The 24,659-nt window shown below is 36.7% G+C and overlaps 1 protein-coding gene and 1 pseudogene across 21 annotated transcripts in view; both read right to left on the bottom strand.

Annotated features, from left to right (window-relative positions):
* Positions 1 to 24,659, bottom strand: part of FHIT (fragile histidine triad diadenosine triphosphatase) — a 1,508,090-nt gene that overhangs the window by 929,867 nt on the left and 553,564 nt on the right. The gene's annotated exons all lie outside the window — the stretch shown is intronic.
* Positions 21,466 to 22,103, bottom strand: LOC129032484 (peptidyl-prolyl cis-trans isomerase A-like; annotated as a pseudogene).

Genomic DNA, 24,659 nt, shown 5'->3' with positions numbered 1-24,659 from the left:
CTTTAGGCAATATAGGCATTTTCACAATATTGATTCTATCCATCCTTGAACATGGGATGTGTTTCCATTTGTTTGTGTCATATATGATTTCTTTAAGTAGTGTTTTGTAGTTTTCCTTGTAGAAGTCTTTCACCTCCTTGGTTAGGTATATTTCTAACTATTTTATTTAAGAACATTTTGCCTTGCCTTACATCCAGAGATTTTCTCCTACATTTATTTTTTAAAATTTTTATTATTTTACATTTAATTCTATGATCCACTTTGAGTTAATTTTTGCATGAAGGTATGAGATTTAGATCAATGTTCATTTTTTTTCCCAATGGATGTCTAATGCTCTAGCATCATTTGTTGAAAGGCTGGACTTCCTTCATTAAATTGCTTTTGCATCTTTGTCAAAAATCACTTGAGCATATTTATGGAAGTCTATTTCTGGGTCCTCTATTCTGTTGCATTTTGTATATTCTTCTGCCAAAACCATGTTGGTTTGATTACTATAGCTATATAGCCCTAATATTGGATGGAGTGATATATATATATATGTATATATACATATATATATCTCCTTAATGTTGGGTGGGGTGATTCTTCCCACTTTATTTTATGTCAACATTGTTTTAGCTATTGTAGGTCCTGTGCATTTCCATATAAATGGAGATCAAATAAGCTTGCTAGAATTTTGTTAGAAATTTAATTTCTCAAAGATCAATTTGAGCAGAACTGACATCTTTACTATGCTGAGCCTTCCAAGTCTCTACTCATTTAAGTCTTTAATTTCTTTCATCAGCATTTTGTAATTTCATCATATAAACTCTGTACCTGTTTTATTTATTTATTTATTTATTTATTTATTTATTTCTGAGACAGAGTTTCACTCTTGTTGCCCAGGCTAGAGTGCAGTGGTGCAATCTCAGCTCACTGCAACCTCCACCTCCTGGTTTCAAGTGATTCTCCTGCCTCAAGCTCCTGAGTAGCTGGGATTATGGCACGCACCACCATGCCCGGCTAATTTTTTGTATTTTTAGAAGAGAGGGGGTTTCATCACATTGGCCAGGCTGGTCTCGAACTCTTGACCTCAGGTGATCCAACTGCCTCAGCCTCTCAAAGTGCAGGGATTACAGGCGTGAGCCACTGCACCCGGCCTCTGTACCTGTTTTATTAAGTGTATACCTGAATTTTTCTTTTCTTTGGAACTATTGTAATTGATACAGTGTTTTTGATATTGGTTCCTGCACATTCTTTGTTAGCATGTAAAAATACGATTAATTGTTGTATGCATCCTGCACCCTTGATTAACTCACTTGTTCTAGGATTTTTGTTGTTGTAGATTTCTAGGGATGATATAGGTAGACAATCATATCATCTACAAATAGAGATTTATTTCATTTATTTCCAAACTGCATGCCTTCTATTTTCTTTTCTTGCCTTATTGTTTTGGCTAGACTTTCCAGTACTAGTTGAATAAAAGTCATGAGAGTGAACATCCTGGCCTTGTTTCTAATCTCAAGGATGCTCTTTAGCAAGTTGAGATAATTCATCACTATTTCTAAATTGCTGAGAATTTTTATTATAAATGGATGTTGGATTTTGTCCGATGCCTTTTTATATGATGATATTATTTACTTTTTTTATTTTTAATTTCTTCCAGTGTTTCCTCAATGAATTTTCTTCTGTAGCTTGTTTCTATGGTATATTACATTAATTAATTTTAAATTGTTGAACCAACCTTACATACCTGGCATATAATAAATCCTACTTCATCATATTACATAATTCTTTTTATTCTTTGCTATTATTTCATTAAGAATTTCTGAGTCAAAATTTACAAAAGACATTGAACTATAGTCTTCTTTCCTCCCTCCCCCTTCTTCCTCTTCCTCCTTCTTCTTCTTTGCCTGGTTTTGGTATCAGGGTAATAATGAGTTGAAAAGCGTTCCTGCCTCTTCTATTTTCTAGAAGAGATAATGTAAAATTGGCATTAATTTTTTTTTAACATTTGGTATAATTCTCCAGTGAAACAATGTAGTCCTAGAGATTTCTTTTTTGGGATATTTTAAATTATTAATTCAATTTTTTAAATAGCTATAGGACTAGGATAGGGCTGTTCATTTCATGTTGGCTGAGTTTAGCTAGTTTATTTTTTTTTTTAGAAATTGGTCTATTTCTTCTATGTTCGTTGAATATACGAGTGTAAAGTTGTTCATAGTATTTTTATTGTGTTTTAGTGACCACAGGATCTGTATTTATATTTCCTATTTCATTCCTGGTATTGGTAATTTTGTTATTGTCAATTTTGCTAGTAGTTTATCAACTGTATTAATTTTTTAGAAGAACCTGCTCTTTGTCTCATTGACTTTACCTTTTTCTTATTTTTAATTTCATTGATTTATTCTTTTATCCTTATTATTTCCTCTGTCTACTTGCTTTTACTTTATTTTTCTCTTCTTTTTCTAGTTTCTCAAAGTAGGAACTTAGGTTATTGATGTGAGGCCTTTAAAGACTTACTCTTTGACCTGTTGATAACTTAGAAGTGTGTTATAAATTTTCATGTTTTAGAGATTTTTCTGCTATATTTTTGTTATGGATAACACATTCTGTAAAAATTTGCTAAGGATTTTTTACGGCCTATGATATGATCTGTTTTGGTGAATGTTCTTTGGTTGCTTGAAATAAAAAGTATATTGTGCTATTGTTGGATGGAGTATTCTATATATTTCAATTAGATTCTATTTACTCATTGTGATGACTCAATCTTCTACATTCTTGATGATTTTCTGTATAGTAGTTCTATTTGTTGTTGAGAGAGGACATTGAAGTCCCGAAATATAATTGATGATTTATTTGTTTCTCTTTCAGTTCTATCTGTTTTTGCTTTGTGTATTTTGAGGCTCTGTTATTTGGTATGTACATAAGATCATTTTGCCTTCCAGGTGGATCCATTCTTTTATCATTATATAATGTTCCTTCTTGTTTCCAGATATTTTCTTTGTTCCAAAGTCCACTTTTATCAGATACTAGTATAAGCACTCCTGTTTTTTTAAAAATTAATATTTGTATGATATATGTTTTTCCACCCTTTTACTTTCAACTTAACTAATCATAGAATTTGAAGTGAGTTTCTTGTAGGCAGCATACAGTTAGATTATGTTCTGTTATTCACTTTGTGTATCCCTGTCTTTTGATAGTATTTAGATGATTTACATTCAAGGTAACTATTGATAAGTTAGCATTCCACTATACCATTTCTTTACTTGTTTTCTATTTGATTCCCCTGGTTCTCATTCCTCTGTTTCTCTTTTCTTGGCTTCCTGTGTGTAACCTAAACATTTTTTAGGATTTCATTTTGATATACAGTGTTTTGGGAAGTACTTCTTTGTATAGTTTTCACTGTGGTTTCCCTGAGTACTAAAACCTAATATGTGACTTGTTACAGGCTACATTATCAACATTTAACTAGTTTGAAACTTCACTCCCATTTAAATCTCTTGTCCTTCCCATTTTTCAATAACATTGAATTGAGTATCAGATGGTATTATAATTTTTGTTTTAATCATCAAACATGATTTATAAAACTCAAAGAGAAAATAATAGTTTATTGTATGTACCCACAAATGTCTTTCCAATGTTCTTTCTTCCTTCCTAATCCTCTAAGATTCCATCTTGTATTGTTTCCTTTCTGTTTAAAGAACTTTCTTTAGCCAATCTTTAAGAGTAGGTCTGCTAGCAACAAATTGATTTACTTTTCCTTCATCTGAGAATGTTTTTATTTCCTCTTCACTCTGGAAGTATAGTTTTTCCAGACATAGAATTTACAGTTGATAATTCTTTCAGTACTTGAAAAACATTGTGGCATTTCCTTCTCATCTCCATTTTATGAGAAATCTGCTGTCATTTGAATTGGTATTCCTCTATAGGTAATGTGTCATTTCTCTCTTACTGCTTTCAAGATTTTTTCAGTATATTTTATTTTTAAAAGATTAATTATGATATATCATAGCACAGATTTCATTGGGATTATGTGTGGGGTTCATTCAGCTTCTTGAAGCTGTAGGTTTCTGTCTTTCACCAAATTAGTTAAATTTTCAATCATCTTTTCTTCAAATACTCATGTTTGTTTGTTTGTTTGAGACAGGATCTCCCTCTGTCACCCAGTCTGGAGTATAGTGGCACAATCACAGCTCACTGCATGCAGCCTTGACCTCACAGGTGCAAGAAATCCTCCTGCCTCAGCCTCCTGAGTAGCTGGGACCACAGGTGTGCATCACCATTCCCAACTTATCTTTTTCTTTTTTCTTTTCTTTTCTTTTTTTTTTTTTTTTTTTTTGAGACAGAGTCTCACTCTATTATACAGTGTAGTGACATGATCAGGGCTCACTGCAACCTCTGCCTCCTGGGCTCAACCAATCCTCTCACCTCAGCCTCCTGAGTAGCTGGGACTACAGGTGTGTACCACCATGCCTGGTTAATTTTTTTTTTTTTTTTTGGTAGAGACAGGGTTTTACCATTTTGCCTAGGCTGGTCTTGAACTCCTGAGCTCAAGTAATATGGCCACCTGAGCCTCCAAAATTGCTGAGATTACAGGCATGAGCCACCATGCCTGGCTGTCAGCTAATCAAATACTCTTTCAGTCCCATTATCTTTATCCTCTTCTGGGACTCCAATGACATGAATGTTGGACCATTTGTCATTGTCTCACAGATCTCTGGGGTCCTGTTCATTTTTTCAGTCTATTTTTGGTCTATTGTTCTGATTGGGTGGATTCCATTGTTTTGTCCTCAAATTTAATAATTCTACCCTCTGTTATCTCCAGTTAACAGTAGATAGTCCAACCTATCGTTAATACTATCCAGCACTATTTTTATTTGTGTTATTATTTTTTCATTTCTAGAATTTTTATTCAGTTGTTTTATAACTTCTATTTCTTTTCTAATATTTTCTATTTTAAAAAATTGTATCAAAAATTTGCAGCTGGTTGATAGGTCATTTATATGACAGATGCTTTAAAATTATTGTCAGATAATTCTAATATCCGATTCATCTTGGTGTTGGTGTCAGTTGATTGTCTTTTCTCATTCAATTTGTGATTTTCTTGGTTCTTGGTATGAAGGATAATTTTTTATTGAATCCTGGGCATTTTGCCTATTATGATAGGAGAGACTAGGTCCTATTTAAGTCTTTCATTGTAACAGTCAGTAACCCTGTTAAATTAACATGTGGGTCTTGGCTACTTTTATTAGCTGTGGCTCCAATGGCACTGTAATTTTCACAGACTTTGAGGTGTTATTTTGGTCTGCTTGATTAATCTGGTTGCAAGAGGCCACTGGTTCCTGCTTCTACCCCACTGCCTTGTGGGGCAGAACAGATTTCCCCACACTGGGCCTCAGGTATCTCTCAGTGGGAGAGGAATATGGTGGGGTCTGCCTTCTGCCTCAGTGTCTTTGGGCAGGGAAGGAGAGTCTCAGGCATGTGAGAACAAAGAGGCTTCCTAGAATTGGCCACTTTTTGTGGTTGCATCCTTGTTGCTGGTTCTGTCTTCTTGCCCCAGTGACTCTAGACAGGGGAGGATCATTTGAGGCACACAGAGAAAAAGAGGCTTCCCTGACAGCATTATTTGCTATAGTTCATTCTTTTTTACATGTTCTGCCTACCCACTTCAGTATTTCTTGGTGGAAAGGGAGAGTCTCAGGGCTGAGGGAAAGCAGAGTCCTTCCTCTGGCCAATTATTTTTGGCAAGGCTTCTAATTAATCCCTTTGGCTGGTAGCGTTGAACTTGTCTGATAGTTCCAGAGGGACATCCGTTCAATCAGAAAAAAATAAAAAATAAAAAATAAAAAATCAGCCTCCCTGAGCTGCTTCTTGTTGCCAGGCTTGGAGTTAGGAAACACTTGGTCTGGGTGACCATCTTCTGTTGGGTTGGGACACCCTAAACACTCTGCTACTGTGCTGTTCCTCCAGGCCTAGGGAGGCCAGCTCATTCTTTTTTTTTTTTTTTGAGACAGAGTCTTGCTCTGTCGCCCAGGCTGGAGTGCAGTGGCACGATCTCTTCTCACTGCAAGCTCCGCCTCCTGGGTTCACACCATTCTCCTGCCTCAGCCTCCCAAGTAGCTGGGACTACAAGTGCCCACCACTATGCCTGGCTAATTTTGTTTTTGTATTTTTAGTAGAGACGGGGTTTCACCGTGTTAGCCAGGATGGTCTCGATCTCCTGACCTCATGATCCACCTGCCTCGGCCTCCCAAAGTGCTGGGATTACAGGCATGAGCAAACCAGCTCATTCTTACTGTCTTTCAGAGCTCTCATTTGGTTGTCTCTTGTACCATTACCAGAGTTGGTAGTTGTTCTTAGCAGGGAAAAGCAGGGGAAAATGGGTCTCCATCATCTTTTCTGGACCAGAAATCTGTTTATTATATTTTAATTGCATATTTCCATTCATTTTTTTGGCAATTAACCCTTTTAGATCTTATTATAATTATTTGTGTACATCCACAGATTTGAAACATCTTGGTAATTTATCTTTGTATATTTTACAGTGCCTTGAACAAAGCAGATTCTTCCTTAAAGGTACTTATAAATGAATGACTGTTCATGCATATTTTCTCTGGGGCTGTACAATGGAACAAGACCTACCTGTTAAAAGAGTGGTTGTTGGTAGAATGTAAACATGACTTATAAGTGTTCATCCTTGCAAATGGACACAGGAGTAACAGGGAGAAACTGGCTTAATGTGATTTACAGAAACCTGGTTCAGAACATAGGCTCACTTGGTCATCACTTCCCTCTGGTCATCACAATCTCACAATCATTTTTCAATCATTTTTCTGCTTCCAGCAGATCAGAACGTGTGATAATGCTGTGACAGATTTCCCCACCATTACTTCCTAAAGCCATTACCCGCTTCTAGCTTAAAACCTTGAACACACAAACACACACATATATACACACTAACATACACATACATGTATGTTTCAAGCATCCAAGATAGGAAGTAGGGGAACATGATGAATTTTTTTTTCTAGAAATAAAACCATCATTTGTCCAATAAAACATGAGTATAAAACACCCATACCTAATAACAAATGGCACAGAACAACATTGCTGGGAATCCCCAAATAGACCTCACGAAAACATCACTGAAGATTGCATGTGAGAGCTAGAAGGCCTCAGGCCGGGAATGCAATGGAATGTAAGACGAGGCCCCTGCTGGGGCTCAGAAGTAGGAATGATGGAAAAGCAAGCAGGAAGAGACCCTGGGCAATTGAGTTCTCCCACTGAGCAAGAAAGAATTGAAAATGACAGCATTAGGCAGGAAAACAATGGATGCCTGACCTCCCATTTAACTATTGTAATCATGCATTGTTATCAATTGGCTTGGTCTTTTAAGATTCCTAGTCACTTGTCCCTCATATTTGTGGCACATACTTATCACTGTGTGGATTTGCTTTTTGGCAAACAGAAGTTTTAATTTTTAATGGAGTCAAATCTATTACTCTTTTCAAAAATGATCTTTCTCTTTGTCTTCAAGTTTATGAAGTCCTCTCTCACTCCAGTAGGGATAAATACTCATTTCTATTCTGGGTTTCTAATGATTGATTTTATACATTTATTTATTGCTTTAATCCAGCTGGAATTAATGTTAGCATATGGTGTAGGAAGGCTGCAATTCTTCCAACTCTAATGCATTCTTGATAAGTAAAAAATAGGATTTCCTACAGTAGAAAACTCAGCCTAGAAACATGCCTTTCAGTATTCTGAGGCAGGAATGGAGTGAATGAGGCACTTTCCTCAAACCTAAAAACCTCATCCTGTTTTACTAGGGACTTGGGATAGCCTTCTTTATTTCTCAGTGTCTCCTCCTTTATGTACAGTAGCGACACAAATATCCACTGTGTTTCCAAACAGAAGTCAAGTGCTTAAGCTCCTCAAGTTTTCTGAGTACGTTCTATGTAGAGGATTTTCTATTACTTGTTACATTTAATATACAGGGCCTTGCTGGAGAATGTGACCAGGAGAACTAGAACTTCAGAAAACACAAAATGAGCTATCAAAGGCTTTGTACTTTGTAGGGGTATACTCAGAAGAAAAACAAGTCCTAGTATTTAGAACACATTAGATGTAACCTCTTAAACTCCAAAATTCTCTTCAAACCTTACCTATTTAATTTGAAAGCAAGCAATGTTCCAGTGTTAACATTTCTGATTTGGGGGATGTCAGATAGTGAAATTTGGATTAAACAGAGGGAATTTATAGTCTTATTCTAATTAATAAATGGACTTAATGGGGTTCTGAAAATAAAACAACCTCATAATTAGTTGGTAATTAACATAGCTGAGAGCCAGGCAGAACTGTCCAACCTGTGCCATATTCTCACAGGTGTGCCCACAAAATACAATATTTTATAGAATAAATACATTGCCCACCTTCATTCATCCAGCAAGATGTACTGACTTTTCACTGTAGGCATGAACCTGAAGGGAATTAAAAATGAAGGATGGTCCTTGCTCTCACAAAAGCTGCCAAATTGGGTACACTCACTCAGTGTCTTCAAGGAACACATGGTCAGGTTTCTAGATTATGCCCGTAAGTTACCCCGTAAGAGTTTAACAGAAAATAAAGAGGGTTTAAAAATACATATATTATTCCATATATTTACAATTTCTATGCTCCTCATTTCTTCCTGTTAATCTGTTTCCATTTGCTATCATGTTCTTTTAGGCTGAAGAATTTGCTTTAGCATTTCTTACAATGCGGGTTGACTAGCAGTACATTTTCTTAGGTTTTCTTTATCTAAAACTTAGGTTTTGTTTATCTAAAACTTAGGTTTTGTTTATGCAGCCATAAAAAGGAATTAGATCATGTCCTTTGCAGGGGCATGAATAGAGCTGGAAGAGATCATCCTCAACAAGCTAACACAGGAACAGAAAACCAAACACTGCATGTTCTCACTCATAAGTGGGAGCTGACCAACGAGAACACATGGCCACAGGGAGGGAAACAACACACACTGGGGCCTGTCTGGGGTGGGATGGGGGGCAGCGGTAGAAGGGAGGGCATCAGGATAAATAGCTAATGCATGTGTGGCTTAATACCTAGGTGACCGTTTGATAGGTGCAGCAAACCACCATGGCAAATGTTTACATATGTAACAAAGCTACACATCCTGCACATGGATCCCAGAATTTAAAATAAAATAAATTTAAATTTAAAAAAAGAATTAAAAAATGTCATTCTATTGTCTTCTGGCTTGAATAGTTTTTATTTAGGAGTCTAAAATAACTCTTACTGTTGTTCTCCTATATGTAATGTCTCTCCCCTCTTCCCATCCTCAGCAGCTTTTTTCTTTACTTTTGGATTTTTATCAGTTGGCTGTCATACGTCCAGGTATGGTTTTCTTTGTTTTTATCCTGCTTTGGTTTGTTAAACATCTTCAACCTGTAGTTCGATTTTTTTCACTATATTTGGGAAAATTTGTTCATTTTTTTAAACTATTTTTTTCCTCCCTCATTCTCTCTATCCTCATTTCTGGACCTCAAATTGTACAAATGTTAGACTTCTTGCTTTTGCCCCACAGATCACTGAAGATTTATATATTTTTTCTATTTTTTCATCCTGTTCTTCAGATCAGACAATTTCTACTGATCTGTCTTAAAGTTTACTGATCTTTTCTGTAGTTTCTAATATGTTGCAAAGGCCATTCAGTAAACTTTTCATTTTGGAAATTATTATTTGCAGTTCTATAATATAGATTTGTTTCTTTTTTATAGTTTACATTTGTTTCTCTGAGATTTCCCATCTCTTCATTTTATGTCACCCATTTTATGTCAAGTCCTTGAATATACTTATCTAGTTATTTTAAATTCTTCATTTTCTAATTCTAATGTCTGAGTTATTTCAAAGTCTGTTTCTATTTATTGCTTTTTTCTGATCGATGGAGCTGCCTCTTTACACATCCAGTAATTTTTTTGTTGTATGCTAGACACAGGGTGACACATTTAGGGAATCTGCATTATATGGTCTTCCTTATAGGGTACTGAGTTTTTTTCTGGCAGGAAATTACATTTCTAAAATATTCTCTTAAACCTTTCATTGTTAGAACTTGTCTATTACAATTTTGTCCTTAGTCGTAGAACACAGCCTTATGGTAGTGTATAGGTCTCACTCCTGAGGCTGGCCTTTCTATGGTTTCAACTGAATGCCCAGGTTCTCAGGGAAATCTGCCCACTCAGACTAAGAATTCCAACGTCTCCCATCTCTGGGCAACCACTAGTGTCTTTGTTTGACTCTTGGTCCCACAGTGAACCCTCTCTGCTCGGCCTCATGGTGTCTTGACCTGCTTATGCATAGTCAATCCTTCAGACAATGACCTGCAAAGAAACCTCCATGTACACTACCTCCATATGCCCTACCTCATGCATCTCTTTTATTCAGTACCCTACTCTGCTAATTCCAGCCCCTCAGCAGCAACAAAGTACAAACTCTGCCTTATCAGTTCATTGAAACAAGCATGTAATGCTTGGCCCCACCTCCTTACTATCCAGTCCAGTGAATGCACCCCTAGGCAGAAAGCCAAGGTGAATGCAAGGCTTGCCTCAGGGGTTTACCTTGTCTCAAGGGTCACAGCCCCACATTGCCTGTTAGCCAATTTCTGAAAACAGTCGCCGCATACATTTTATCTAATTTTATAGTTATTCATGAAATGAGGTCAAGAATGATACCAGTTACTTTGCTGTGGCTTGAAAACTAAAATGCTTTAGTATCTCTCTCCACTACCACCATCAACACTGGAACTTTACAAATGATCCTATTTATTCTACCACCTGCTACTAAATGACGAAAAATAATTATCAAGTGAGTTGCCGAGGCTTCCTGCTCTTACTTCTCTTACCATGTTCTCAGATATCTGACTTCTAGCTAATGTCTCTGCCCAGGAACAAAAGAGGCCAAAGGAAGGAGAAAGAGGAAGCTCAAGTTCTCCCATATGCTCTCTTTCCAAAAGTTATGAAGAGTAGAAAATAATTTAACAAGGAAGTTTAGAGATTACATGAAAATTGTAATGGGTCTGACTCACCAGCTTCCAATACCGTCATCACAACCGGCACTTCCTTGGTGGTAATTATGTATTGGTTGCACGTGATACCTAAGCAGTAGTCTGCTCTCTTTTACAATAAATCACATCTGTCTCTATGATAGACTCTGACCTCAGCATACCAACAGCATTCTTTTTTTTAATGACACTGGCTTGCAAATGCATCTGATTTGAAAGAAACTTTCTTTGTACCATTTTTAGGTTCTGTACTTTTGAATAAAGGTGCAATCACAGCAAATCAAATTCTCAGAAGACTACAATAAGTAAACATTAAGCAGTGTTCCTTTTCGAAAGCGGGAGAGAGTATATGTTTAGGAATGTTCAAGGATTAGTCTGGTTCTTTTTTAAGTTTTTATTTATTGATTTTATCTTAACAGCAAAATACAATGCCTGGCTAGAGCCTTTAAATACAGATAAACAATCCAAACAAGCTGCAACTTACGTATATCATTCTTCTAAGGTCACCTCAGAAAAGAGAAGGTAGCTCCCAACTTGTCCCGAGCTAAATACATTTAAGAGAAGCAAATGGGAATAGCAGCTAAAGTTGAGGGACATGGCAGTTCAAGGCATCAGATGCTCCCTTTCAGGTTGCTGAGATGTTTCCAAATGGTTCCTGTATCTGCATGGCCAAAGTGGTATAATTTGTTTTCTTAGCTTTTTCAATCCCTCTGCATATTAGATCACAATTTTAGCTCAAGTTTATTTTTGTTGTGTGTATTTGACAATCCTTTGGTGGTGTGGAACTTAAATCATCACTTCCCAGAGCAAGAAAACAAAGGCTGACACTTCTGATATAGAAGGCTGCAATCTGGAAAGGATGATGGTTGGAGGGACAGGCGGATGATTGGGACCACCACTAGGTTTATTCTTTATTTGTTCAACATGTTTTCATTAAATTAGGGTACAAAGGTGGACAAGTTAGAAGTAGTCTCTCTCATTATGACGATTACAGTCTACCAGAGGTGAGAATGGAGGACTTAAAGGTAGACAAAAATGCCTAATGTGTCACCTAGAGAACACAACCAAAAATGAGTTACCCAACAACTTCATACAGTTACTACCTGCAGTTAGTATGTACATGCCAGGTAAGATAGGAAGAGGCCTACAGCCTCTCCTGGACAATCTTGAGAGACCAAATAGGTTTTGATCTTGACCATTCCCTGAAAATTCTCATCTATAATCTTCAAATGCAAGAAGGAACCAGGAGGTGCCATCATGTTTCACCACAAGAACCCATTTTTTTAAAATTATTATTTTTTCTTACAGTGAGCATAATTTTTTGTGCTTGTTGTTGTTTTCGAGACAGGGTCTCATTATGTCACCTAGGCTGGGGTGCTGTGGCCCCATCTTGGCTCACTACAACTTCTGCCTCCTGGGTTCAAGGGATCCTCTCACCTGAGCCTCCATAGTAGCTGGGATTACAGGCATGTGGCACCATGCCCAGCTAATTTTTGTATTTTTTTGGTAGAGATGGTGGTTTGCCATGTTGCCCAGGCTGGTCTCCAACTCCTAGGCTCAATTGATCTGCCCGCCTTGGCCTCCCAATGTGTTTGGATTACAGGCGTGAGCCACTGTGCCCAGCCAATTTTTTAATTATGTAAATTAAAGGGGTACAAGTGCAGTTTTGTTATATGGATATACTGCACAGTGGTGAAGTCTGGGCTTTTAATGTAATCAACACCTAAATAGTGTACATTGTACTACCTCACTCCCCTCCCACCCTATCACCATTCTGAGTCTCCAGTGGCTATTATTCTACACTCTATGTCTACATATACACATTATTTAGCTCCCACTTGTGAGGACGTGTGGTATTTCACTATGTTTCTGAGTTTTTTCACTTAAGATAATGGCCTCCTATTCCACCCACGTTGCTGTAAAAGACATGTTTTCATTCATTTTCTGTGGCTGAATAGAATTCTATTATATATACATATATACACACACACATATACATAAATAAAATGTGCTGTATGTATATATGTGTATATGTATATACATGTGGTGTGTGTGTATAGATGTGTATACATATGTATATGTGTATGTGTGTATATATATATACATATGTATACACTTATATACACACACAGAGCACATTTTCTTTATTTAATCATCTTGATTTTTTGGAAGAGTTTCAGTAGGATGAGTATCAGTTCTTCTTTGCACATTTTGTAGAATTTGGCTATGAAGCCATCCAGTCCTGGGCATTTTAGGGGGAAGGTTTTAAAATTATTGATTCAATCTTACTATTCATTATTGGTCTGTTTAAGATTTCTATTTCTTCCTGGTTCAATCTTGGGATGTCATATGTTTCCAAGAATTTGTCAATTTCCTCTACATTATCTAGATTGAGTGTATACTTCTTCATAGTAGTCTCTGATCATCTTTGTATTCTTATGGTATCATTTGTAATGTCTTCTTTTTCATTTCTGACTTTTATTTGGATCTTTTCTTGGTTAGTATAGCCAGAGGCTTATCAATTTTGTTCAACTTTTCAAAAAACCAACTTTTTGTTTAACTTATCCTTGGTATTGTTTTCTTGGTTTTCATTTTCATTTTATTTTTATTTTTAACAACCAATTTATATCATTCAAACAGATAAAACTGCCTTATGTTTGTTTTAGCCTTGTTTTCTGGTTATTAAAAGAAGACCTGAACCAGATACAAATTCACCATATTTTCCTTCAAAGACACTTCTCATAAAAGCTACTAATATTCATATTTTGGCATACAAAATCACATTGGCTAGGCTGGTCTCGAACTCCTGACCTCATTATTTGCCTGCCTCGGCCTCCCTAAATGCTGGAATTACAGGGGTAAGCCACCATGCCTGGCCAAAAGCAGACTTTCAAGAGAGAAGAAACAGCCCTCTGTTGGAAGAAGATGCCATCTAGGACTTTCCTAGCTAGAGAGGAGAAGTCAATACCTGGCTTCAAAGCTTCAAAGAACAAGTGATTCTTTTGTTAGCTGCTAACACAGCTGGTGACTTTAAGTTGAAGCCAATGCTCATTGACCATTCTGAAAATGCTAAGGCCCTTAAGAATGATACTACACCAACTCTTCATGTTCTCTGAAAAGAAACAAGAAAGCCTGGATGACAGTACATCTGTTTATAGTATGGTTTACTGAATATTTTAAGCCCTCTCTTGAGACCTATTGCTCAGAAAAAAAGATTCCTTTCAAAATATTACTGCTCACTGAAAATGTACCTGGTCACCCAAGAGCTCTGATGGAGATGTAAAAGGAAATGAATGTTATTTTCATGCCTGCCAACACAGCATCCATTCTGTGAAGGAGAAATTTTGACTTTCAAGTCTCATTATTTAAGAAATACATTTGTAAGACTATACGTAGTGATTTATCGGATTGATCTGGGCAAAGTAAAATGAAAACCTTCTGGAAAGGATTCACCATTCTGGATGTCATTGAGAACATTCATGATTTATGGGAGGACAACAAAATATTAACATGAAAAGGTGTTTGGGAGAAGTTGATTCCAACTCTCACGGATGACTTTGAGGGGTTCAAGACTTCAGTGGAGGAAGGAGCTAAAGATGTGGAAGAAATAGCAACAACTAGAATCAGAAGTAAAGCTTGAAGATATGATTTGAATTACTGTAATTTCACAATAAAACTTGAATGAGTGAGGAGTTGCTTCTTATGGGTAAGCAAAGAAAATGATTTCTTGAGATAAAATCTACTCCTGAAGATGTTATGAACATTGTTGAAATGACAACAAAACTTTAGAATATTACATAAACTTAGTTGATAAAGAAAGGTTGGAGAGGATTCACTCATTTTGAAAGGAGTTTTATTACGGGTAAAATGCTGGCCAACAGTGCTGTATGCAACAGAGAAGTCATTCGTGAAAGCAAGAAGCCACTGATGTTGAAAACTTTACTGTTTTCTTACTTTAAGAAATTGCCACAGCCACCTCTGCCCTCAACAACCACCAGTCTGATCAGTCGGCAGCCATAAATATCAAGGCAAGACCCTCCACCAGCAAAAAGATTATGACTTACTGAAGGCTCAAATGATCACCAGTATTTTTAGCAAAAAAAATTTTTTTTAATTAAGATAACTTTTTTTATAATGCTATTGCATACTAGACTACTATATACTGTAAACATAACTTTTATATTCACTGGGAAACAAACAAGTTTGTGTGCCTTGTTTTATTGCAATATTCACTTTATTGTGATGGTCTGGAAGTGAACATGCAATATCTCTGAGATATAGGTATGCCTGCATTTTAAGTCTCAGTGTGACGTTATTGTTCTACTACGGTTATTTTACTGTGTTTTACTTACACTTCAAGAAATTCACTAGGGGGTTGGTTTGACATATAACACATTTTTTCCCATTTAAGTAATGGCAAACTGTCTCAAGGAAATCATTTTTGGGTAAAACATGTGATCATCAGGAATCAATTAGTAACATCAAACAAGGGGTGTCTATATTTTTTTCTCAGCATGTTCCTTATCTTTTCTTTGTTTGCTTGTTTGTTTGTTTTCTATTTTACATGTCTCATTTAATCCTGGAAAAATGCTATAAAGTAGCTAGTTGATTCCGTCTTACAGATGAGGGCACTGAGATTCAGAGAGGTCAGTAGCTGGCTTTATTATCTTCTTCCCTGTGGCTGCAATAAAAAATAACCCCAAACTTTTTGGCTCTCACAGCTCTGGGGGCAGAAGCCCAAAATTAAGATGTTTAAGAGCAAAGATCCCTCCAGAGGCTCTAGGAGGGATACCGTTCCTTGCCGCTTTCAGCTTCTGGTAGTTGATGGGACTCTTGTAATAGCATTTAGGGCTCCCAAAATAATCCAGGATGATTTCCTCATCTCAAGATCCTCAATTTAATCATATCTGCAAGGACCATTTTTTTGCAAACAAGGTCACATTCACAAGCTCTAGAAATTTGATATGGATACGTTTGCAGAGCCAATATTCAACTTGGCACACTCACGGAAGGCCACATAGCAGAATATGGTGTCAAGTCCAGATATAGGAGTTCCAGACTCCAGAGTTCATGTTCTTTCCACTCCATGTGCAGTTTTCCATCACATTGTGTGACCTGTCGTCTCCATCCCTCCTCACACCTCAGATTCCCTTAGTCTTCCCAACCTCAGAGTGAGGTTAATACTCTGTTCTCTCCATGCCAGGGTCTCTTCCAAGGAGAGTATTCAAGGGCTGAGCCACCCCTTTACAAATTCCATTGCACATCCATGACTTCCTTTCCAATACCCAGTTTCCTGAGTCTAGTTCACAAACTAGATCACCGAAGCAACCTTTCTGGGAGTAAATATTACATCTTTCCCATTCGTATTAGTTTCTCAAAAGTGCTCAAGAGCCTGAAGAATGACAAAAGAGAAATGCTAAAGATTGAAGGAGTTCAAAACACAATACTCCAAACTATGTTGCTCTAGTATATTGACTATTTTGAGCTTAAAGACACTTGGAAAAACAGCAGATACAAGAAATATACTCTGAGCTTTCTTCTTTTCCTTAGAAACAGGAGATAAGTTGTCCTCCCTATGCCAGAGGGAAAGTAGCATTCTTATCATCAAGGACAAGAAGTTGATGCTGAGAGAAATCTGAACAAACACACCTTATTAAAGTAACGCTTATCTTCCTAGTTACTTCTCTACCCAATTAACCTCCCTAGCCCAAGCCTGTTGGCTTTGTCACATACTCACAATTTTCTATTCCTTTCCCAATTCAGTACACAGGTGTTCAACTTTTAACTCTGTCTTGGGTTTCATTTCCTTAAGAGGGCTCTTGTGCTCACATAAAACTTGAATGAATTAAATTTGTAGGCTTTTCTCCTGCTGATCTGTCTTATGTCAATTCAATCCTCAGGCCCAGCTAAAAAACCCTAAGAGAGAAAACTTGGCCTCCCCTACAATGTCATCCTCTTTCTTTTTTCTGGACATTCTATCTGCTGGTACTTAAGATATTAAAATGGACAGGAGAAAGAAAGCAACCATGTTATGTCTTCTGGATTGTCCTGGTACACTCAGTTTGAAGGTTACTCGAAGCCAGCTTGCTTTTTGTCAAGAGATTGCTTGATCTGGAGCCATATAGAAAATGGTGACATCTCCACCTCGTGACATATGGGCCAGTAAGGGGTTGCAAAGTTCCGTTCTGCACACTTCTCTTCATTCTAAGAACGAATATTCCTTCCATTTAAACACATATTACCAGGAATTCAATCCAACCTCTCTTTTTACAGTCTACCTAGAATTACTATTATACTATTTACATACAATATGGAAACCTCACACGTGTATAGATCTATTTACAAACTCCCTCTAAATTCAAGTTGTCATTGAAATTACATCTACCTGTATTGTAAATCCCATAAAAATGATGCTATAGTTTTTACTTAAACAAACGTACATATTCTTAAAACATTAGGAGGAAAAAATGGATTTTTATATTTATCTTACTATTTATGATTTCTTTCTTTATTTCTACATAAAGATTTGAGTTTTCATCTATTTTTTCTTGTCATCCCAAAGAACAAAGCATTTTTTACAGTGTAAGTTGGTCTGCTGGCAATAAATATTCTGTTTTTGTTTATCTGAATGTAACTTCATTTTGACTCCATTCCTGAAGTATGAGTATCTTTGGATATGGACTTCTGGATTGGAAAGTCACATCTCCTTTCAGCACATTGAAGATATTGTTTCATTGTCTTCTTGCTTTCATAGTTTTTGAAGGTAGGTTGGCAGTATTTAGCAGTGCAGTTTCATGTATATGCTGTGTTGTTTTTCTCCGGCTATTTTCAAGATAGTGTCTTGGGTTTTCAGCAATTTGATTACAATGTACCTCAGCATCTTGAACATGTACATTTATCTCTCACCAATTTTGGGAATCTCTGATCTTCATAGAGAAAATCTATATTGATATTATCAAATTCACTGACTGCTTTGGTCTGCCTGTGTATGTATATTCCAAAGGTCAGCCAGAGATTTGAGCAGAATTTACACCAAAAATTTGTAATGCTCCTTTTCTGGCCCTCTTTTTAATGACATTCCTCCCTCACTTTCCAGTAGCTGGGGTTGCTCCAAACTCTGTCCTCTGGTTCATAAGGCCAGAAAGACTGAGCTTCCTACAGGAGTTTCAGCCACTCTGTGTGGCCCTACCTGTGGCTTGACCTCAGGATAATAGTCATAAGAAATTTAACCTATACTACTTCCAGGTGTCTTCAACCCCCTTCCAGAATCTTGCTGCCTTTGTTCATTCTTCAGCTCCCTCAGAGAGTTTTGTTGTTGCTGTTGTTTGTGTTTTGTGAGGGTTTACAGACTACACGGGAAGCAGAAATTGTTCTTTGGGATTTAACTTTTACAAAAATCACAAGCACTCATCTCATTTGTGGCAGTAAAAGTAATATTTACAACGTTAACATTAAACAACATACCTTGCTACAGGTTTCCAGTAGATATCTTGTATTATGCTGTGTAAGCTCCTCCTATTTCTAGCTCATTAAATAAATATTATTTGCTTGTTGGTCTTATTTAACAGAAAAAAAAGGAGTCTCTATTTATTAATTCATTAGTTTTATTTTCTACAGATTGATTTTGTTACTCTCCTTTAATAATGAAAGTTCTCAGAGCTATTAATTTTCTGCTAAATACAGCTTTAGCCATTTAAAATATTGATACATAGAGTTCTTACTCTCCTAACAGTTTATTATATAGTTTCCCTCCCTATTTGAATCTGGAGTTTTTAGAAAAAAATTTGGTTTTTGTTATCATTATTTCTCTTTTCCAAGCTACTGATTTTTGCATTTAAACTTTTGCTATTAATGTCTAGTTCTATTTCAGTGTAGGCAGAGCATGGAGCCTGTTAACACTTTATATTTCATAATTTAATATGTTTTCTTTAAGATATAACATATGATCAATTTTTTTCTAAATGCTTCATGGCTCCTTAAAAAAGTGTATTGCTTATTTCTAGAGAACAAAATTCAATAAATATTTATTAAATCAGCTTTGTTAGATTATTAAAATACTCTATCAATTCTGTGTTTATTTGACCCATGAAAGATCAATAGAAGTGTATTAAAGTGTCACACAACAATTCTACTTCCATCAATTTTTCCTTGTATTTCTAACAGCCTTTGTTTCATGTATTTTGAGGCTGTTACCATGTCAATAAAAATTCAGAACTGCCTTATCTTCATTGTGAAGTCTATCTTAAAGAAAATATAACCTTCTTGATTGCATTTAATATTTTTATAGCCTTTGATTCTATTTCATCTAAATATTGCCAAGATTACTTTTTTTTTATTTCACTTCTGCCTAATAAATCTTGTCCATTCTGTTGTTCTTTCTTTTTTAATCTAATGAGTTACTTTGTTTTAGGTATATTTCTTCTCAGTACCCTACAGTTAGATTTTGCTTTTTAGCTGAAATATACAGTGGTTGTATTTTAATAGACTAATTTAATAAACATTTTACAATGAGATTCAGCTTTACACAATGCTTTCACATTTATATTTGCTCTTTTCAACATATCAGGTGCAGGGGAAATGTCATTCCTTTGTTATGCATAAGGAAATTCAAAGCCAGATAGGTTAGATGCATTTCCCAAGGTCATTCAAGTAATATATGGCAGTGGCAAGACTTAACCAAAGGATGATAATACTAAGAAAATGGCTTTTTACAAACATATAATATCCCCTTGCTGAACATCAATATTCAGATAGACTATTTGGTCAAATTATGGTTTTTTGTTTTTTTTTTTTTTAAGATAGAGTTTCGCTCTTACTGCCCCGGCTGGAATGCAATGGCGCAATCTCAGCTCACTGCACCCTCCACCTCCTGGGTTCAAGTGATTCTCCCGCCTCAGCCTCTTGAGTAGCTGGGATTGCAGGCACTCACCACAAAGCCAGGCTAATTTTTGTATTTTTAGTAGAGATGGGGTTTCTCCATATTGGCCAGGCTGGTCTCAAACTCCTGGCCCCAGGTGATCCACCCACCTCAGCCTCCCAAAGTGCTGGGATTACAGGTGTAAGCCCCTGTGTCTGGCCATGGTCAAATTATCTAATTTTTATTCCACTGGGGGACTTTACACTATTTATTTTTATTGCATAAATGATATGTTTGTAACACTGTAATCTTATTTCATGCTTTGTGTAGTTTATGCTTTACTGTTTTTTCTTTGTTTTATATACTATTGGCCCTCCTTGTCTGTGGGTTCCACATCTGTGGATTCAAGCAACCATGGATTGAAAATGCTCAGTGATATGGTTTGGCTCTGTGTCCCCACCCAAATCTCATCTTGTAGCTCCCATAATTCCCTTGTGTTGTGGGAGGGACTTGGCGGAAGATAATTGAATCATTGGGGCGGGTCTTTCCCATGCTGTTCTCTTGATAGTGAATAAGTTTCACAAGATCTGATGGTTTTAAAAACAGGAGTTTCCCTGCACAAGCTCTCTCTTTTTGCCTGCTCCCATCCACATAATATGTGACTTGCTCCTCCTTGCCTTTCACCTTCTGCCATGATTGTGAGGCATCCCCAGCCACGTGGAACTGTAAGTCCAATAAACCTCTTTGTTTGTAAATTGCCCAGTCTCAGGTATGTCTTTATCAGCAGCAGTAAAAAGGACTAATACACTCAGGAAAAAAAAAAATGGCATCTATACTGAATATGTACAGACATTTTATTATCATTATTCCCTAAACAATACAACTATTTATATAGCATTTACACTGCATTAGGTATTATAAGTAGTCTAGAGATAATTTAAAGTAGTCTGTAGGTTACATGCAAATATTATGCCATTTTATTCCAGGGACTTGAGCAGCCACAAATTTTGGTATCTGGAAGCAATCCTTCACAGATACCAAGGGACAACAGTACTTGGTGATTTAGATCAGGCTGCACATTCTTTTCTCTCTCCATTGGTTTGGAAGTCATGCATCCTACTTTTGTTTCTAATAGTGGCACCTGGTACATCAAAAAGAATATTAATATTTGTTGAATGAATACATTTTAAAACTTTCAAATATTTAGAATATTTGAGTCTACCCCTAGAAAAATGAGAATTTGTCACAAATTTATTTCTGGACCTTGTAAATATGATCCTGGGTTTCTTATTGCTTAGTGTTAAATATTAAGGTATTAAATATTTAATGCTTATTAAAGCATTATTTTGTGTGACATATTTTCTCTTTCAAAAGCATAGTTTTACATTTGCATTCAGTATTATAATTAAAGTTACAATCACTTAAATCTCACTTTTTGTTAACTTGGTTTAATTATTAACAATCAGCCACTTCTCTGTTACTGAATTCTTTTGTTGTTGTTGTGGTTGTTGTTTAATTTTTATTTCATAATCATAAACTTAACTCTGCAATCCAGCTAGGCATGGAAGGGAACAAGGAAAACATGGAACCCAAAGGGAACTGCAGTGAGGGCACAAAGATTCTAGGATACTGCGAGCAAATGGGGTGGAGGGGTGCTCCCCTGAGCAACAGAAGAAATGGTCTGGTGGTTAAGAGAAAACACACGTCAAACTTACTAGAGCTGTCCACAGTCAGCAATGGTGATCTTCTTGCTGGTCTTGCCATTCCTGGACCCAAAGTGCTCCATGGCCTCCACAATATTCATGCCTTCTTTCATCTTGCCAAAGACCACTTGCTTGCCATCCAACCACTTGGTCTTGGCAGGGCACATGAAAAACTGGGAACCATTTGTGTTGGGTCCAGCATTTGCCATGGACAGGATGCCAGGACCTGTATGCTTCAGGATGAAGTTCTCCTCATCAAATTTCTCCCTGTAGATGAACTTGTCACGAGTGCCATATGGCATGTGAAGTCACCACCCTGACATACAAACCTTGGAATAATTCTGTGAAAGCAGTAACCCTCATAACCAAATCCTTTTTCTCCAGTGCTCAGAGCATGAAAGTTTTCTGCTGTCTTTGGAAGCTTGTCTGCAAACAGCTCGAAGGAGACGCAGCCCAAGGGCTCACTATTGACAGCAATGTTGAAGAACACAGTGGGGTTGAACATAGCTGGTAATACGGGGCTCCCAGTGGCAGCAGCATCTGTGAAGTCTCTGTTACTGAATTCTTAACTTCAATTTCTCTCTCAGTTACCTGGGCAGTGTTTCCTAAATGTTAGTATGTATAAGAATCTCCTAGAGAGACTGTTTATGCACAGCTTGCTACAGTTCATCCAGAGTCCTAACTGTTCTAAGCAAATTTTGTAGATTTTATAGCAATATTTTGTACCATATAGTGTGGCCGAAAAAAAATCTGATTTTTTGCTCCTTTATAAAGCTAACTGTTTTGTTTGCCTACGTGTGTGAAGGATTTTTTTTACTTTATTCTTTAAAAAATTACCAAGTTGAAATGATATAAAACCCTTTTCATTAATGTTGCCTGGAGTATGGAAAGTCCCTTCAATTTTTGTTTTTTGGTATTGGGTTTGTTTTTTGTTTCTTCGTTGTGCTCCGAAGAGCTTTTATTAATCTTTCACTACTATTTGTGTTCTAATTGCTTCTGCCTCAAGAACATCTGTGATTCTTACTTTGGTTCTGGGTGTTCAAGTCTATGATGTCTATTTTCTATATTTTTAATCCTCTCTTTTGTTATTTTAATTTTTATTGCACCTGTTCATTTCAACAGAAATTATCAATTTTTTCCCCCTTTTGATTTTTTCTTCTTCTTCTTCTTTTTTTTTTCTTGAGACAGGGTCTCTGTCATCCAGGCTGGAGTGCAATGGCACAGCCACAGCTCACGGCAGCCTCCACCTCCCCAGGCTCAGGTGATCTACCCACCTCAGCCTCCCAAGTAGCTGGGACTGCAGGTGTGTGCTACCACACCTGGCTAATTTTTGCATTTTTTGAAGTGACAGGTTTACATGTTGCCCAGGCTGGTCTCAAACTCCTGGGCTTGAGCAATCTGCCTGCATTGTCTCCCAAAGTGCTGAGATTATAGGCTTGAGGTACCACACCTGGCCGTGAGTTTTTTTTAAATAGTGATTTATTTTCAGCTTCCAACACAGACTTTAATTGTGTTATGACATTCTGGTCTCTTTACAATATTTTCTTGACTAATCCATCTCCTTTTCCAAATAATCCTACTTTTTATAATCTAAACTTATTCTCTCACTTCACTTTCTGTTTCCTGATGCTGTTGAGGATGACAAATTTCTAAAAATCCCTTCAGATTTCTGCAACATATCATCTTAGGAGGTCAACATTTACTCTGAGTCTCTGAGATACTGTTCCCTTTTCCTTGTCCATAATGATTTCTTTTTATTTTAGTTTATCATGAAAGAGACAGTGTTTGCCAAGAAAGAGATGAAGATTGTCTTTATGGGTCACTTAAACATAAATCTCTTACAGCTAAATGATATATTGGTTTACAAAACTTATATCCTAATTTCCATCCTCTAGCAGGTTTTCCACCTAGCATACCTGTTGGGATTGGCATAGACTCTTCTTGTATCACTACCTCCATCTGTGTTATGAAAAACAACAATCCCCGAGGCCCTCGTAGTTTCAGCATAGATGTGATGCTTTAACTGTGACAGATCCTGACAAATATATTTCCAAAAATACTACTGCCCTATTTAGTAAGCAGGATAATGGCCTTCCAAAGGTGCCTACATCCTACTCCCTAAAATCGGTGAATGTGTTAGATTACATGGCAAAGGAAAATTAAGGTAGCAGATGGAATTAAGGTTGCTAATCGTCTGACCTTAAAACAGGGAGATTATCCTCCAGTACCGGGGTGGGACCAATGTAATCACGAGGGTCATTAAATCTCAAAAACAGAAGTAGAAGAGTCAGAGCAATGCAATAGGAAAAAGAGTTGACCTGCCATTGCTGACGTTGAAGATGAAAGGGGGCCACAAGCTAAGGAATGCAGGCAGCTTCTGGAAGGTAGGAAGGACAAGGAAACACATTTTCCCTTAGAGACCTCAGAAAAGAATTCAGCCTGACTAACATCTTAGCCCACTAATATCCATCCATTTCAGACTTCTGATCTCCCAAACTGTAAAATAATAAATCTATGTCATTTTGAACCTCAAAGTTTGTGTTAATTTATTACAGCAGCCACAGAAAACTAATATATGACCATTTATTTGAGTAACCACTATTTGCATTCTTCACATGCATCGCAAAAGATGTCTTCATTAAAAATAATGCTTCACAAAAGTACTTACATGTATAGTAATTCTTGTTCACTTTTCTGATTAGCGTTTGCATGTTTCTGAAGCAGGGGAAAGATAGCAGCCAAATGATTAAAGGTCTTCCCTCTGTTTGGCCACAGCAAAAGGGAATCACCTGTTGAAATTGTTCATTCTAGCTCCACCAAACATCTCATTAGTAGAATTCTCTACAGGAATCAAGACTAGCTTGACTATAAAAACAAATTTTTAGTGGTAGTGACTTCTTTTTGGCATATATCTTCTTGAATATTTTTATAGAAAGTTGAACCAGTTATAATAGAGGCTACTACTCCAATATGAATTTAATTTCATTCATTCTTCAATCCCTTCTTGGATAAGGTGCTGATCCACCTAACTCACTCCCTCATGAGTGAATGCAAACTTAAG

The sequence above is a fragment of the Pongo pygmaeus genome, chromosome 2 (genome assembly GCF_028885625.2).
Source record: "Pongo pygmaeus isolate AG05252 chromosome 2, NHGRI_mPonPyg2-v2.0_pri, whole genome shotgun sequence".
In the NCBI taxonomy this organism is placed as follows: domain Eukaryota; kingdom Metazoa; phylum Chordata; class Mammalia; order Primates; family Hominidae; genus Pongo; species Pongo pygmaeus.
The sequence above is the reverse complement of the archived record's forward strand: the minus strand, read 5'-3'. Positions and strand labels throughout refer to the sequence as shown.